The sequence below is a fragment of the Panthera uncia genome (genome assembly GCF_023721935.1).
Source record: "Panthera uncia isolate 11264 chromosome C1 unlocalized genomic scaffold, Puncia_PCG_1.0 HiC_scaffold_3, whole genome shotgun sequence".
NCBI classification, from domain to species: Eukaryota; Metazoa; Chordata; class Mammalia; order Carnivora; family Felidae; genus Panthera; species Panthera uncia.
In genome coordinates, this window is record NW_026057584.1 from 55,315,669 (window position 1) to 55,328,513 (window position 12,845).

The 12,845-nt window shown below is 42.7% G+C and overlaps 1 protein-coding gene across 5 annotated transcripts in view; it reads right to left on the minus strand.

Moving 5' to 3' along the window:
* AGPS (alkylglycerone phosphate synthase) overlaps positions 1–12,845 on the minus strand; it is a 218,573-nt gene that overhangs the window by 22,693 nt on the left and 183,035 nt on the right. For 3 of the 5 annotated variants that reach the window (XR_007454460.1, XR_007454457.1, XR_007454456.1), the window contains exons 21-22: positions 4,595–4,693; positions 3,024–3,108 (exon numbers count right to left, since the gene is read on the minus strand). The gene's annotated coding sequence lies outside the window, so the exon portion shown is untranslated. Of the gene's footprint in view, positions 1–3,023; positions 3,109–4,333; positions 4,390–4,594; positions 4,694–6,016; positions 6,198–12,845 lie in introns of all 5 variants that reach the window. The other 2 variants (XR_007454458.1, XR_007454459.1) reach the window with 2 other exon arrangements.

Below are 12,845 nucleotides of genomic sequence, written 5' to 3' on the forward strand. Positions count from 1 at the left end.
TGTGTTCCTGCAAACCCTGACTGCTTTGCAGATGAAAGATCAATGAGGCAAAGTGTCTCTTGGTTTGTGTATCTCTGTGGAGGATCCCGGGAAGGCACATCTGGGTCAAAGCCAACACAGGAAGGAAGGACGTCACCAACCACTCTTCGTAACCAGGACATCTTCAGGGAGCAAAAGGGGGTCGGCTGGAACTGGTCTGCTGCCCAAAGCACAGCCTTCCTAGATTCAACAAGGCCTGATGGAACACTCACCTCACCTCACACCAGGTACAGCTCCAGGCACTACAAATAATAATCATTTAATTCTTACAATAACCCCATGAAGCAGATTTTATTAATAGCCCCATGTTTTCAAGTAAGGCACATTTCTGCCACCACAAGGAAACTCATTCAAGCTCACACAGTTGGCAAGCCGATAAGCCTGGCATTTGGTTCCAGCAGCTATGTTTTAATGCCAAATTCTGCAGCTAGAACCAAGGAGCACAAAATCCCAAGGCATGGTAGTAGGCCCCGTGAGACCTGACCGGGAAACCAGGTCTATTTTAAAGAAGTCTCCAAGTTTCTACCAGAAAGCAGTCCTCTATTTCGGAAGGAAAGTAGCCTGTGACGACCCATACAGCATCCACCCACCATGTCCCCTATCCTATAGGACATGCTATTCTGCACCAGTATAAGGTTAGAGGGCATTCCTATATAAAAAGCTCTGTAAATCCTTTCTGTAAATCTGCTTTCCCACTGAGCATATGCCAGGCAGTTCCAGGAGAAAAGCCTGTTTTTCTGCAAAGGGTTGTACAGAGGTGGGAGTGTCTGAGAACAATTGAACAGTACCTGAGTTTTTTCCTCCCTGCAGTTCTGAAGCTCAGAATGACCTTGGGTGATCTCTGCAGTATATGTTTAAAATGAAATAGTGGCTTTGACGGCCAGTAAGGGCAGACCACATTCACATTCAGCAAGCAGAGTAGCTTTTCCCTTCTCCCCTTTGTTCCCTTGCAACCTACTTGCCTCCCTTGCTGCTTCAAAAAGTGCAAGAGAAGACCACCTCGGGAAGAGTGAATGGATGCTTGCTTGCACAAAGGAAATAAAGCCAAGTGAAGTTGTAGCTTCACTTCAACTGCACAAAAACATTGCCTTGCTGACTCCCTGAGGACCTCTGTGGAGCCCCAGGAGGTCTCTGCATGGCCCACCCGGGGCCAGGCAGGAGGAGACCTTGGCAAGGCACCCAGCTCACCTCATCATCACAGGCGGAACCTTCCTTTTTCCATCTGTGAAAAGTGAATCACAATATCTGTGCTTTGTACTCTCCAGGGCTATTACGAAGCTCAAATGAGATAATGTATGTAAAGCGCTTTGTAAACTGTAAAATGCTCTACAAATGTAAGGGATTATTATAAACCACAATACAGCGATGTTTTATGTTTTTATAAAACTACTGGCTGGAACTGCAGGAAGGGGAATCCCTCTGGTGATTTTTATTTTGGAAACAGGAGGACTTGGGTTTGCTTCCTTGCCAGGAATTGGATTCCTGGCAGCAGCTGTTTATTCCATTTCGCTGGGCGACGCACATATGGCCGCCACGCGCCTCCTGCGGAGCTGACAATATGTACTGCTTTGTTTGGGCACATCAAGGAAAAGCGTCTTTTCGCCTCCCTCGCTATTCCCAACTTGCCAAGTCTAACACCTAGGAAATAGAGACTTTCAAGTCGCACTTCACCACAGCAGCATTTGGTTTTTTTAGATGAGATTTTTTTTTTCCTCCTTAGCAACCAGAAATTTACAGGCTACTCTCACCATAAAAATAGCGTTCCCCTGAGCTGTTTGATGCTGCTTTTATAAAGCTTTTGCCTTGGTTAAAATGAACATGATATTAATATTTGTCCTGGGACTGGGTTTGGACCAGCTGAAAAGGATTAAGCTACGAACAGGGTCCTTTTTCCGAATCTCTCCCGCGACTGATAGGAGGGGGGGGGGGGGGGGGGGGGGGGGGAGGGGGGGGGGGGAGGGCGGTGGTAGGCAGGGAGCCGAGGTAGCGGCGTGCCCAGCTGCTCTGCACAAATACCTGCCCTGGTGCTTTGTTGCAGGTAGCCACTCGCTGCAACCTGAGGTCTAAGAACTAGTACTTGCTTGTAAATGTCAAGAGGAATTATGAACCTTTGTAGAAAAGTAACTGTTTGACTAATTTCCGGTTCCATGGAGCAAATGCACTACCCTATGCATTTAGAATCTGGTGCTGACAGCCAGGCTGTGGCAAGCTTCAAGGTTATAGGATCATAAATGGGATTAGATAACCCAGACAGTGTGGCTCACGCTCTAGCACTTTTAAAATATTATTAAAACTCCAGAACAAGGGCAAACAATTTTGAAGGGAAAATAAGACATAACAGACCCTCAACAGGGAGACAAAAGAATCCTGGAGATGGTACTAAGGACTTGTTAACCCCCTGGAGCATTTCTAGAGTACATTTTAGTATAAATAAATATTTTAGAACATAAGACATAAGGAAGCAGGTCATGATTTATAGCTTATAAAGATTTTTCTGTTAGATTTGAGCCATGGTAAAAAAGAAAAAGGACAAGGAAAGTCTACAGAGAAAGCCAAAATTGACAGTAAGAATTTGCAACTCCAGATAGCAGAATTCAATGCACCACCTTGAAGGCTTTGCATTTTAAATTATCTGTTTCTTTTTAATTGACCAGATTAATTATTTCCACCTTGCCACTTGGCAGATAGGTCACTGTTCCTTTTCACAGCATTAATGAACCCATTCACTTTTGCTCCATGTAATTAAGACTGTGAGTTACAGATCACATTCTTAAATTGGCTTAGTGTACAACCAGCTCCGTTTTTATTAAACAAAATATATGACATCAGGTATTTCTCATTAAAAAAAGTGTTGAGTTTCTATGGAGTTTTCTTCCAGTTGTTGTGAGAGTGGTGACTTTGTTCTTTCTATTTTTTTGGAAAAGAAATACAGGCCTATAAAGGTTGTAGCATCCAGGGTGGTGTATCATTCTTAATGTACTCACAGTCTGGTGATCTAGAAGACAGCTGATGGATTAATGTTCAAGTATTTCTATTGCCACCAAAATTCTGACCAAGGCCTTTCATGAGCTATTTGAAAAGAAATAACTTTGGTTATATTGTTAAAGTTAGTTAAGTGAAATATATTGCCCTCTTCTGTTAGCTTTATTTCTAGGCCATTTAGGAAACCCTAGGAACATTAATACAGTAGCGGAACACAGTAGAGAAAGCTTTGTTTGTGGTGTCTACAGCCCTCAAGAGAGCAAGCTTTAATTTAAGCCAACTCAAGCTGTCTCCCAAAGCATTTGGCTTCCTTCAGGACTTCTGGATCTCAACCTGCTTCTCAGAGGAGCTAAATTTAGAACTAAAGTTTAAGGTGCTTTAATCTTTCCAGGACCTGAATGAGATTTTCTCCATGAAAATGAGTCTGGTGGAGCACCTAATCAAGAGGAAGACTTTGGACACAAGTCTTAATGGTGGTCATCTTTGCTGCTGGCAAAAGACTAGCAACACAAATTCAAAATATTAGTAATAATGGGGCATCTGGGTGACTCAGTCGGTCAAGCATCTGACTCTTGACTTCGACTCAGGTCATGATCTCACCATTCATGAATTAGATCCCAAGTCCAGCTCTACACCCGATAGTGCAGAGCCTGCTTGGGATTCTCTGTCTCCTCTCTTTCTCCCCCTCCCCAACTTGTGCTCTCTCTCTCAAAAATAAATCAATTTATGGGGTGCCTGGGTGGCTCAGTCGGTTGAGCTGTTGAGCATTCGCCTTTGGCTCAGGTCATGATCTCACGGTTCGTGAGTTCAAGCTCCCTGTCAGGCTCTGTGCTGACAGCTCAGAGCCTGGAGCCTGCTTTGGATACTGTGTATCCCTCTCTCTCTGCCCCTCCCCTGCTCATATTCTGTCTCTCTCTCTAAAAAATAAACATTAAAAAAATTTACATACAAAAATAAACTAAAAAATTGGGATCAAAGATATACCAACTGGTATTTTTCTAATTCTTCATTGCTTTGTGGAAATGGAATCTTCTAGTCACACATAATAAGCTCTAATTACCGTGGCAAAAGTGCTCAAGTTTGTAACATAACTTACTTCCTACTTTTTTTAACGAAACCTCCATTTTGCAATCTTTTGTCCCACAGTTGCAGGACTTTATGGTGTTCTTTTACTATTGAGATTTCAGGTAGTTAACTGCTATATTTCCTTACAACCCAAAATGCAAGTGCAGTAATGATCTCCATGTGCTTCAATAAAGGCACGTTGGCCTGTGGTTATGTTTTAAATAAGTGCCTACACACACATACTCACAGACAGTCACAAAGTCAGCAGGAGTGGCGTTTCATCTTGGTCTCACTGTGGGCAGACTGTGGTTGTGACAAGAAACATACAAAGCTAATTACAGTGTGGCTTAGCAAGGCTCTGTCTTTTGCACTAAAAGGGACAGCTTAAATGCATTTCACCCATTGTTGGGATGGCTTGAAACAGTGTGCAGTCTTTATATGAATAGGACATTTCAAATTCATGTCATATGAATGTGTGGGTATAGAGGTGATAGGAAGAGAAACATACCAATTTCAGGAACTGAAGTCCTTATACACACTGTTGGGAGTCCTCTTTGGGGCTGGTACCCAAATTGTTCTGTGCTGGATAAAACCGAAGACTGGGGCACTGGAAAAGCACAATAATAAAAGAGAAACATTCTCATACAAATGAAGCTTTCAACTTCCAGGAACCTAACCAAACTAGGAAGCCCCCTCAATACATTACCAGTCCTGGCTGGCCAACTTCACCACAGGGACAGAGTCATTCCAAATGACAGCAAGTCCATCTCTCTGCTTTCCCCTCCAGGAATAGGCTGCCAAAAGCAGAAACATCTGCCTTGGGGAAATCTTTGGGCATCATAAAAGTTCCCTGCTCCCCCTTTAACCAGATTTTACTTCTGTGCTGGCACAAGAGGGCTGCCAGACACAGCACTTGGGAAACCTACATGCTGTAATGTAATCAGCTGCTCTCACTTCCGGTCCTCTGGAGCCACATCTTTACTAAGACCTCCCCTACTTGCTTCCCTCTCCCCTCTTCCCACAATTAGCTTATCTCATTTCAGGATGGCATCTGGATTAGGAGCCTTTGGGACAAAGCGGGAGAAAAACAGGAACCAGAACTAGATTAGGTTTTGAGAGTTTATCCCACTATATAAAATCCTGGATATGCCATTTAAAAATAATCATCATAAGGGATCTATTCAGTGATTACAATACTAGTTTTCAGTTTTTCCCTGAAAAAGAAGAAAGAGAACATGGCGAAGCCACGCAAATGTCCTTGTGACCTTCTGCTCAGAAGTAGCATGTGTCATGCCGGTCATATTTCATTAGCCAAAGAAAGTTATATGACCAGGTCTGATATCAATAGGGTGAGGAAGTATAATTCTGCCCCAAAGAGAAGCAGTGAGGTATTTTGAACAATATTACAATATTGCAGTCATACTCCAATTATCAAACACATTTAAAAAAAAATTTTTAATGTTTATTTTTGAAAGACAGAGAGAGAGAGAGAGAGCACAAGCGGGGGAGGCGCAGAAAGAGAGGGAGACACAGAATCCAAAGCAGGCTCCAGGCTCCTCAGCTGTCAGCACAGAGCCCGACACAAGGCTCAAACTCACGAGCCGTGAGATCATGACCTGAGCTGAAGTCGGACGCTTAACCACCTGAGCCACCCAGACACTCTTCAAACAAATATTTGAAGTTTAAAGTTTAGAAATTAATGAAAGTGAAAAAGGAAAGTTATAGGGAATAAAAAGATAAGATCTTGGTCAAACTTGAGTAGCTAAAGAGAATTGAATGTCTGATTATAACAAAGGCTGAGCAAAGGTCCACATCTGATGAATTGCTTAGAGTGTTTTACAAATGACCTGTACAGAATCTGGCAGAACTGACCATCTAGAACTTAGAACTAAGGTGCTCTAAAGAAGTGAGATTCAGGTAAAGTACTCACCGCCGTGTGGGTGCAGAATAAGAAAAACTACAATCATTTGCTAATATTGGAAGAAAAGCTCTGCATTTTCTGACAAACACAGTTCATCAATATGGTTCCCTCTATAACAAAAGACATCCAGGCCCAAATGGTGGTTCCCAGCAGTTTGGTGGTAGATGTGGCCCTGAAATAAGTGTGTGGCCTGGAAAGAAGAAACATAATTTTAATGGGGCCAGTCCCAAAGCACAGGCAGCTCTGAGAGCTAGGATGTCTTGGACGATCACTTCTACTCAGCCAGTAGCCTGGTAATGGAATCTTCTTTCAAGATCAATGAAGAGCTGAAAGGTTCCTACCCATTTGCTTAAGCCTCACTCAGCTAGCTAACAGCTCTGAGCAGGCTGCATCTCCTCTGTCCACCATCACCAGTGCCCCTCAGCTAGTTGATAAGAGAGAACTCTGGCTCAAAAGGCAAATGTTTCCACACCTGCTTCCACATTTGCCTGGATTGCAGTGAGTGCAGTCAGTTCAGAAGCCAGCCTAAATTGTTCGCCTCTGCGTCTAAGTTTTCGGCTTTGCCTAAACACAAATCTGTACTCCAGTAAAATCCTACTGAGGCCCAGCTTCAGGCTGTCACACAGATCCACTGATCCCTGGATGGCAGCCTGAGTGAATGGCAGTTCATGACCCTATGAGCTCTCACACCCAGAAACACTCAACTCAGTTGCACACTCACTGACAAGCAGGTGGAATCCTGGTTGCAGGCTATTCGCATAACAGCACCTGCCATTAACTGGAAGCCATGTAGCAAGCCTGTGCTGACATGCTCTCAGTGGCTCTTTGCCCTCTCCCCATCTGAGACATGAGGATGATTAATTGGAAACATTCCTGTTAGAAACCTACCATCTTGCAGCGCCTGACTATGCCTTTGCATGCATTAATTCCACATCCATGGATTAATGTTAGATTCTTTATGGGGGGAACTGATTTTGAGGATAAGGTCTAAAGCTGCCTTGAGGAAAGACGAAGCTCATGAGATGTACAGGTATGAAAGAACTGGATCATATACCAGACCAGGAGAATGGTTTCAAGCTGAAATGTTTCTAAGGTTAACTGAAGGACTGTGTCGCCTCAGGATGAGGGGATACACAGTGGTGGATATGCAGTCATGCCAGCTACCCTATGCTGTGGAAAGCCATAGGGGTCCACTGTTTTTATCTTTTAAATACTTATCTACTCAGTACTTTTCTCCCCAAATATACCCTGCCTTCTGGAAAGAGTTAAACTCCAATGGCCACAAGAGTGGGAATGTGTTTGGCCTAATCATAGTAACATATACACTTACTTTCAAGATGTGGACAGATAATCCAACTGGGACTAACTGGAATCCTTCCATGAGATTTTTAAATGATAACTTGCCTCTTGGATCAATGAAACTGATGGTACCACATTTGGGCACCTTGACAGGAGGACTGTGATCATGGTACTTCCTTGGGGGATGATGGTGGGGATCAGTGAAGTAGGCACAGGACTAATATGTCCAGTACAGGTCTGAAGATAGAAAGAAAGAAGAAGCAAGGACCATATCTTACTCTTACTTGCATCCCCAATGCTCATATGGTGCTACATATATGTTTGATGAATGGATAAATTGCATGAATGAACATGTGAGGCAATAAATGAAATTAATGAAGCAGAATCAAGTGCTATTCAGAAGACAATTAGTCTAACACCAGGACAAGAAGTAATTGGGACACCACTCAGCAGCCCTCTAGGACCAGAGCTGTTCCTGGCACAATCTTGTGTTCCTGGCCTCCAGACCCTCCCCTTGCAGGCTGCCTTCTTGGAAAGCGAGCAAGGAAAACCCTGTGTGCCAGGTGTTTCACCCAGAACCTTCCTCTGGCAATGAAAACTACCCCCATGTCAATGACAGGGGTTTGACCCAAAAGGCCTCTGGAATAGGAGAGGACTTTAATTGTACTCTCTAATTAATCTTGGGTTTGACAAGAGTAGCTGAGAGCATCAAAAGTCTGTCATCAACCAGATGCTTCTCCTGAGCTCTAACAACTAACAAAGTGGTCAACTATGTTAAGGAACAAGAAGCCATAAAATTATTTAACAGTCCAGTGCCCTTGTCAGAGAGATATGGATTGCAAGGTACTAGATGTGCACCCAGGAGGTGAGTTTGAGTTTGAGTTTGACCTGGAACAAGTCACTTGACCTGTAAGGCCCTCCTTTTGCTTTAAGATAAAGATAATCCCTTCTGTCCTCCCCATACCTCATTTGTAGGGAAGACCACTTTAGTCAACATTTATGAAAAGAGTTTGTAAACGGGTGAAACACGGGTGTGAGAGATTATTAACTAGCATCACCAAGCAATTAACAAAAAATGGACTGGTGGTAGGAAAACCTGGAGGTAAAAAGGTCAGTTAGGAGGCTGCAGGTCGCCACCTCTAAGCAACGCTAACTTGAGCCAAGGCAGAAGTAATGGGAATCTGAAAGGGGGCAGGATCTCTCCCTTAATTTCCTGCCCATAAGGAGCATCTAAGTTGTTTAATAAATCAATAAATAAATGAAGCATAATCAGCAATCCTTTGTAATGAAACCATTTTACTGGGGCGCCTGGGTGACTCTGTCAGTTAAGCATCCAATTCTTGATTTCAGCTCAGGTCATGATCTCATGGTTTGTGAGTTCAAGCCCCTCATCGGGCTCCAAGCTGGCAGTGTGGAGCCTGCTTGGGATTCCCTCTTTGGCCCTCCCCTGCTCGTTCTCACTCTCTCTCTAAAATAAATAAACTTAAAAAAAAAAAAAGAAAGAAAGAAACCATCTTACTTATCAAAACACTACCTGTTACAGTAATTTCTAAATTCTGAATTTCACTCCTATTGTAACACCAATGAGTTTGGAATGTGTTTTATTATTGCATTTATCACCCTGATTTAATGTATTTGTTAAATTTTACATCTCCTCTTCTAGACTTGAATCCCTACAGGGCAAGGGCCATGTTTTATTAATAGTTGAAATCTCTCTTGGTGCCTAGCACCCTGCTTAATGCAGTGTTTGAAGGATGAATGAATAATTAATCAGATCACTGTGGATTAATTATTGCAAATCATCACAATAATCTTGCAAGGCAGGTATTTTCACTCCCATTTTGCAGAGGAAGAAACTAAGACTTAGAGGTTAAGTAAATAAGTTACCCTCAGTCCCACAGTCTGGATTCAAAAGGCCTGCTCTCGAGCCCACACCACCTCTGCCTGTTTCCTCAGTGCCCAGCTAATAATAACAGCTCTGGAGGGGGTGTGTCCTTGTGATTTTGCATTCATTTTCTAGCTGCTGAACTCCTATCCAACCCTGTACTTGCCTTGGTTGGACATACATTTTCTTTGGGGAGAAGTGAAAGGTCCGCTGGGAGTGAGGCACTATCGTGAAGACCATGGGAAGGACTGAGTTTATAAGTCGTCTTCTGAGAATAAGCAGCTTCTTCTGGGCCAAGATTCTCAAGGATAAAGCCTAATACAAACTTTAAAAAAAAACTAAGGGAAGTGTGCACTGTACTGAACTTGAGGAAACCTGGAACGCCCCACCTTGTCCTGTGGGGTCTTCCCTGTTTGGGGACAAGAAAAACATGGAGAGAATGGCAAGGGACAGGACTCTACAGCTGTCAGCTAGGAAGGTGGCTAGCAAAGATTGTCTACATAGGAAAGGAGGTTTCTAGTACCACTACTGGTCTAGAATGTACAGTTTTTAAAGGCTGCTTGTTATTGGTAAGGAAACCAAACTAGTCTTATCTGTCACGTCCCTGTTTTGTTTTGTTCACATATCAGAAGCACATCTGAGCTGCCTGGTACCGCTAATACACTGATGCTCAAATATGTTCTTCTAATAGGGTACCCAGAATTCATAGTGCTACTTATAGAACACCATTAAAAATTACTCCCTCTCATTGTAAATTTCATCATACAAACCAGTGACAATTTTACTGAATCAAGTGGTACCAGGCACTAGAGATTAAAGGGTATTTAACTGAACTCAGAGAGTACAGAAGAGTATAGAATGTCAATGTAAAAAAGGGTATAAAATGTAAAATGTATAAAATGCAAGTGTGTCCTTCCTGAACGGCTATCCATTTGGCCACCCATCCCACTCCCTCCCCAGAGGGGCACTTTGACAGTTTCTTATGTATCCTTCCAGAAATGTATCCATGTTCATATAAGCTTGTTTAGAATATGTATATCCTTTTTTAAAAAAAAATAATGAGTTCATATTATAGATGCACTTTTGTACTTTGATATATCCACAAAATACATGCTATAAACAATATAAACTATTCATTATTAAACAGTTTTGAATGAAATAATAAATGAATTATGAATGAATAAATGAATGACACATACTGTATGCTTTGATATGGTGCTAAAATGATCATTTAGCTATAAACTATACACAGACCTTGCTCTTATTTCCCAATCAGTCCCACTTTCTGGTTTTTGAAAGGTGCCTGCCCTGTCAGTCAAGTAGGAGCATGTGAGCATTGACTTCCACCCCACTTCTTCATCCAGAAATCCCAAACAAATGAGTCTAGGAAAGAGAAGAAGCAGTTTTGGTTTTTCATTGACAACCTAAGCATATATCTCTAAAATCTCACTAATTTACTTAAAACGAGTCTGAGTTACAGGCTAATTTTTTTTAATTTTTTAATGTTTATTTATTTTGAGAGAGAGAGAGAGTGCATGCACTCATGAGCAAGCAGAGGAGGGGCAGAGAGGGAGGGAAACATACAATCCCAAGCAGGCTCCCTGCTGTGAGTGCAGAGGCCAACACTGGATTCAAACTCATGAACCAAGAGATAATGATCTGAGCTGAAATCAAGAGTCAAGAGTCTGACGCTTAACGGACTGAGCCACTCGGGCACTCCTACAGGATAATTCTATACATAGACTGTCACTGATACTAAAAACATTTTTTTCTGAATAAAGTTCAGGCCAGGTTCTTAATTAGGGAAAAAGCAAGATTCCTATGCTACTTATTCAGTCCTGTGCATATCAACCTATAGATATTCTGAAGACTTTACATCAGATTCCTATTAATTACCTTAGCAAACACCTGGGCTGCCAAAACAAAGACTACCTTCATTCCAAGCCTGTTAGTGTAAAGGAATGAAATCTGACCACATTCCTGAGCTATAGCTCTCAGGGTCTGGAGCTTCTGCACTTCTCTGCTCTAGTCTCTCCACCAAATTCCACACTGGGGGAGGGTGGTGCATTTGGAGGAGCTGCAGGAAGTGCTAATCTAGGGAGGGTGCTGACCTGCAACCAGTCCTCCCAGGTTGCAATGCGCCATGGAAATCCCTAGAATCTCAACCTGCCTCTGGGACCTCAGAGTGGGAAGCCCAACCAAGGCTGACTTCATGGTCTCCTCATCTTCACCCTTCCCACAGGCAAGCTCCTGACTCCTGCCTGACTCCCTCCTCAGTCCCTACCATGACATCCTGCTGGCCAAGCAGCTAGGGTTCCCATCAGGGGTGGCCCTCTGTACCTCCCATTCCAGAGAGTACCCCAGGATGCCAATCTCTACCACCCCATACCACAAAGGGACAAAGATCTTAACCAACTCAAAGGTCCGGGGGTGGGGGGAAGGAAACTGGTATCTGGAAGGTTCTTCCCTACCCAACTGAGATCTGTGGGAGTGTGAATGTAGGAGAGCTCACCTTTTCTCCACAAAGGAATCAGACACATAAGCATTAATATCCTGATTCTTTCACTCAATAGACTTACAGCTGATGAGGCTCCTTGACTTCTCTCAGCCTCAGTTTCACAAACAACAGAATGGGAAGGACATCACCTATTTTACAGGACTGTTGTAAGAACTAAGCTACATATAGCCTGGTGGTTCCCAGTGATAGACCATAATGCTAATATCCATTTTTGCAGCTTGGCCTTCATCTTTATAATAGAACCCCTAACCTTGGTTAACCAAGTCTCTCCCCACTGATAAGAATCACTCTTATAATGTATGTGTATCAAGTAAGGAGAAGATATACTGTTTGTACTCCAACTGGGGGCATGTTTGGTTCTTCTTTGTATAAAATACAAGACAAGACTAGTTGGAGTTTCATATGGTTTTTGTCTTGTGCAAACATGCTTAAGCACTATGGATTAAAACAGCAGGGTTTGGGTAACCCCACATGTTAAATGATGTGACAGTTGACCAAGCCATTGCCTTGAACTTTGAAACAGATAAAGAGCCCTAAAGTGACTCCTGGTGATGCCTGAGTTTGCCTCAGCTAACTACTCCATCAATCATGATGCACTTTTCAAGGCATGAGATTAAAGGTTAGTCTCCCTGTTCTCTCCCTTGTAAACAGAAAGATACCCACATACCTACAAAGGGAACTGACCATCCAAGGAGGTGTGTGATAAGTGCCAAAGAGTGGTACAGGCAATACTCTGATAGTATGAGCTGAACATCTTACTACCAAGCACAGAGATTTTAAAATTGGCCCTTCCCCACCACAACTTCTATGTTTTGAGCTGAACTTGAGCTGAGTTTTAGACCTTGAGGTCAGTTATTTATAACCTTGTCTATTTATAATCTTGTCCCTCACTAGAAAGACAACCAAGTTCCTCAAAGGCTTTCCTGATGGCACCTAGCATAATATTTGGAACATAGTACATGCTCAATTAATGATAAAACAAATTCACACTTCAGGCTATAAATTGTCTGATTTTTAGACCAGGCATGCATATTGGGATAGGTAGCAGGTGCCTGCTCTGGGCAATCTTTTTTTTTTTTTTTTTTAAGTTTATTTATTTATTGAGAGGGTAGGGGGAAGGGCAGAGAGACAGAGAG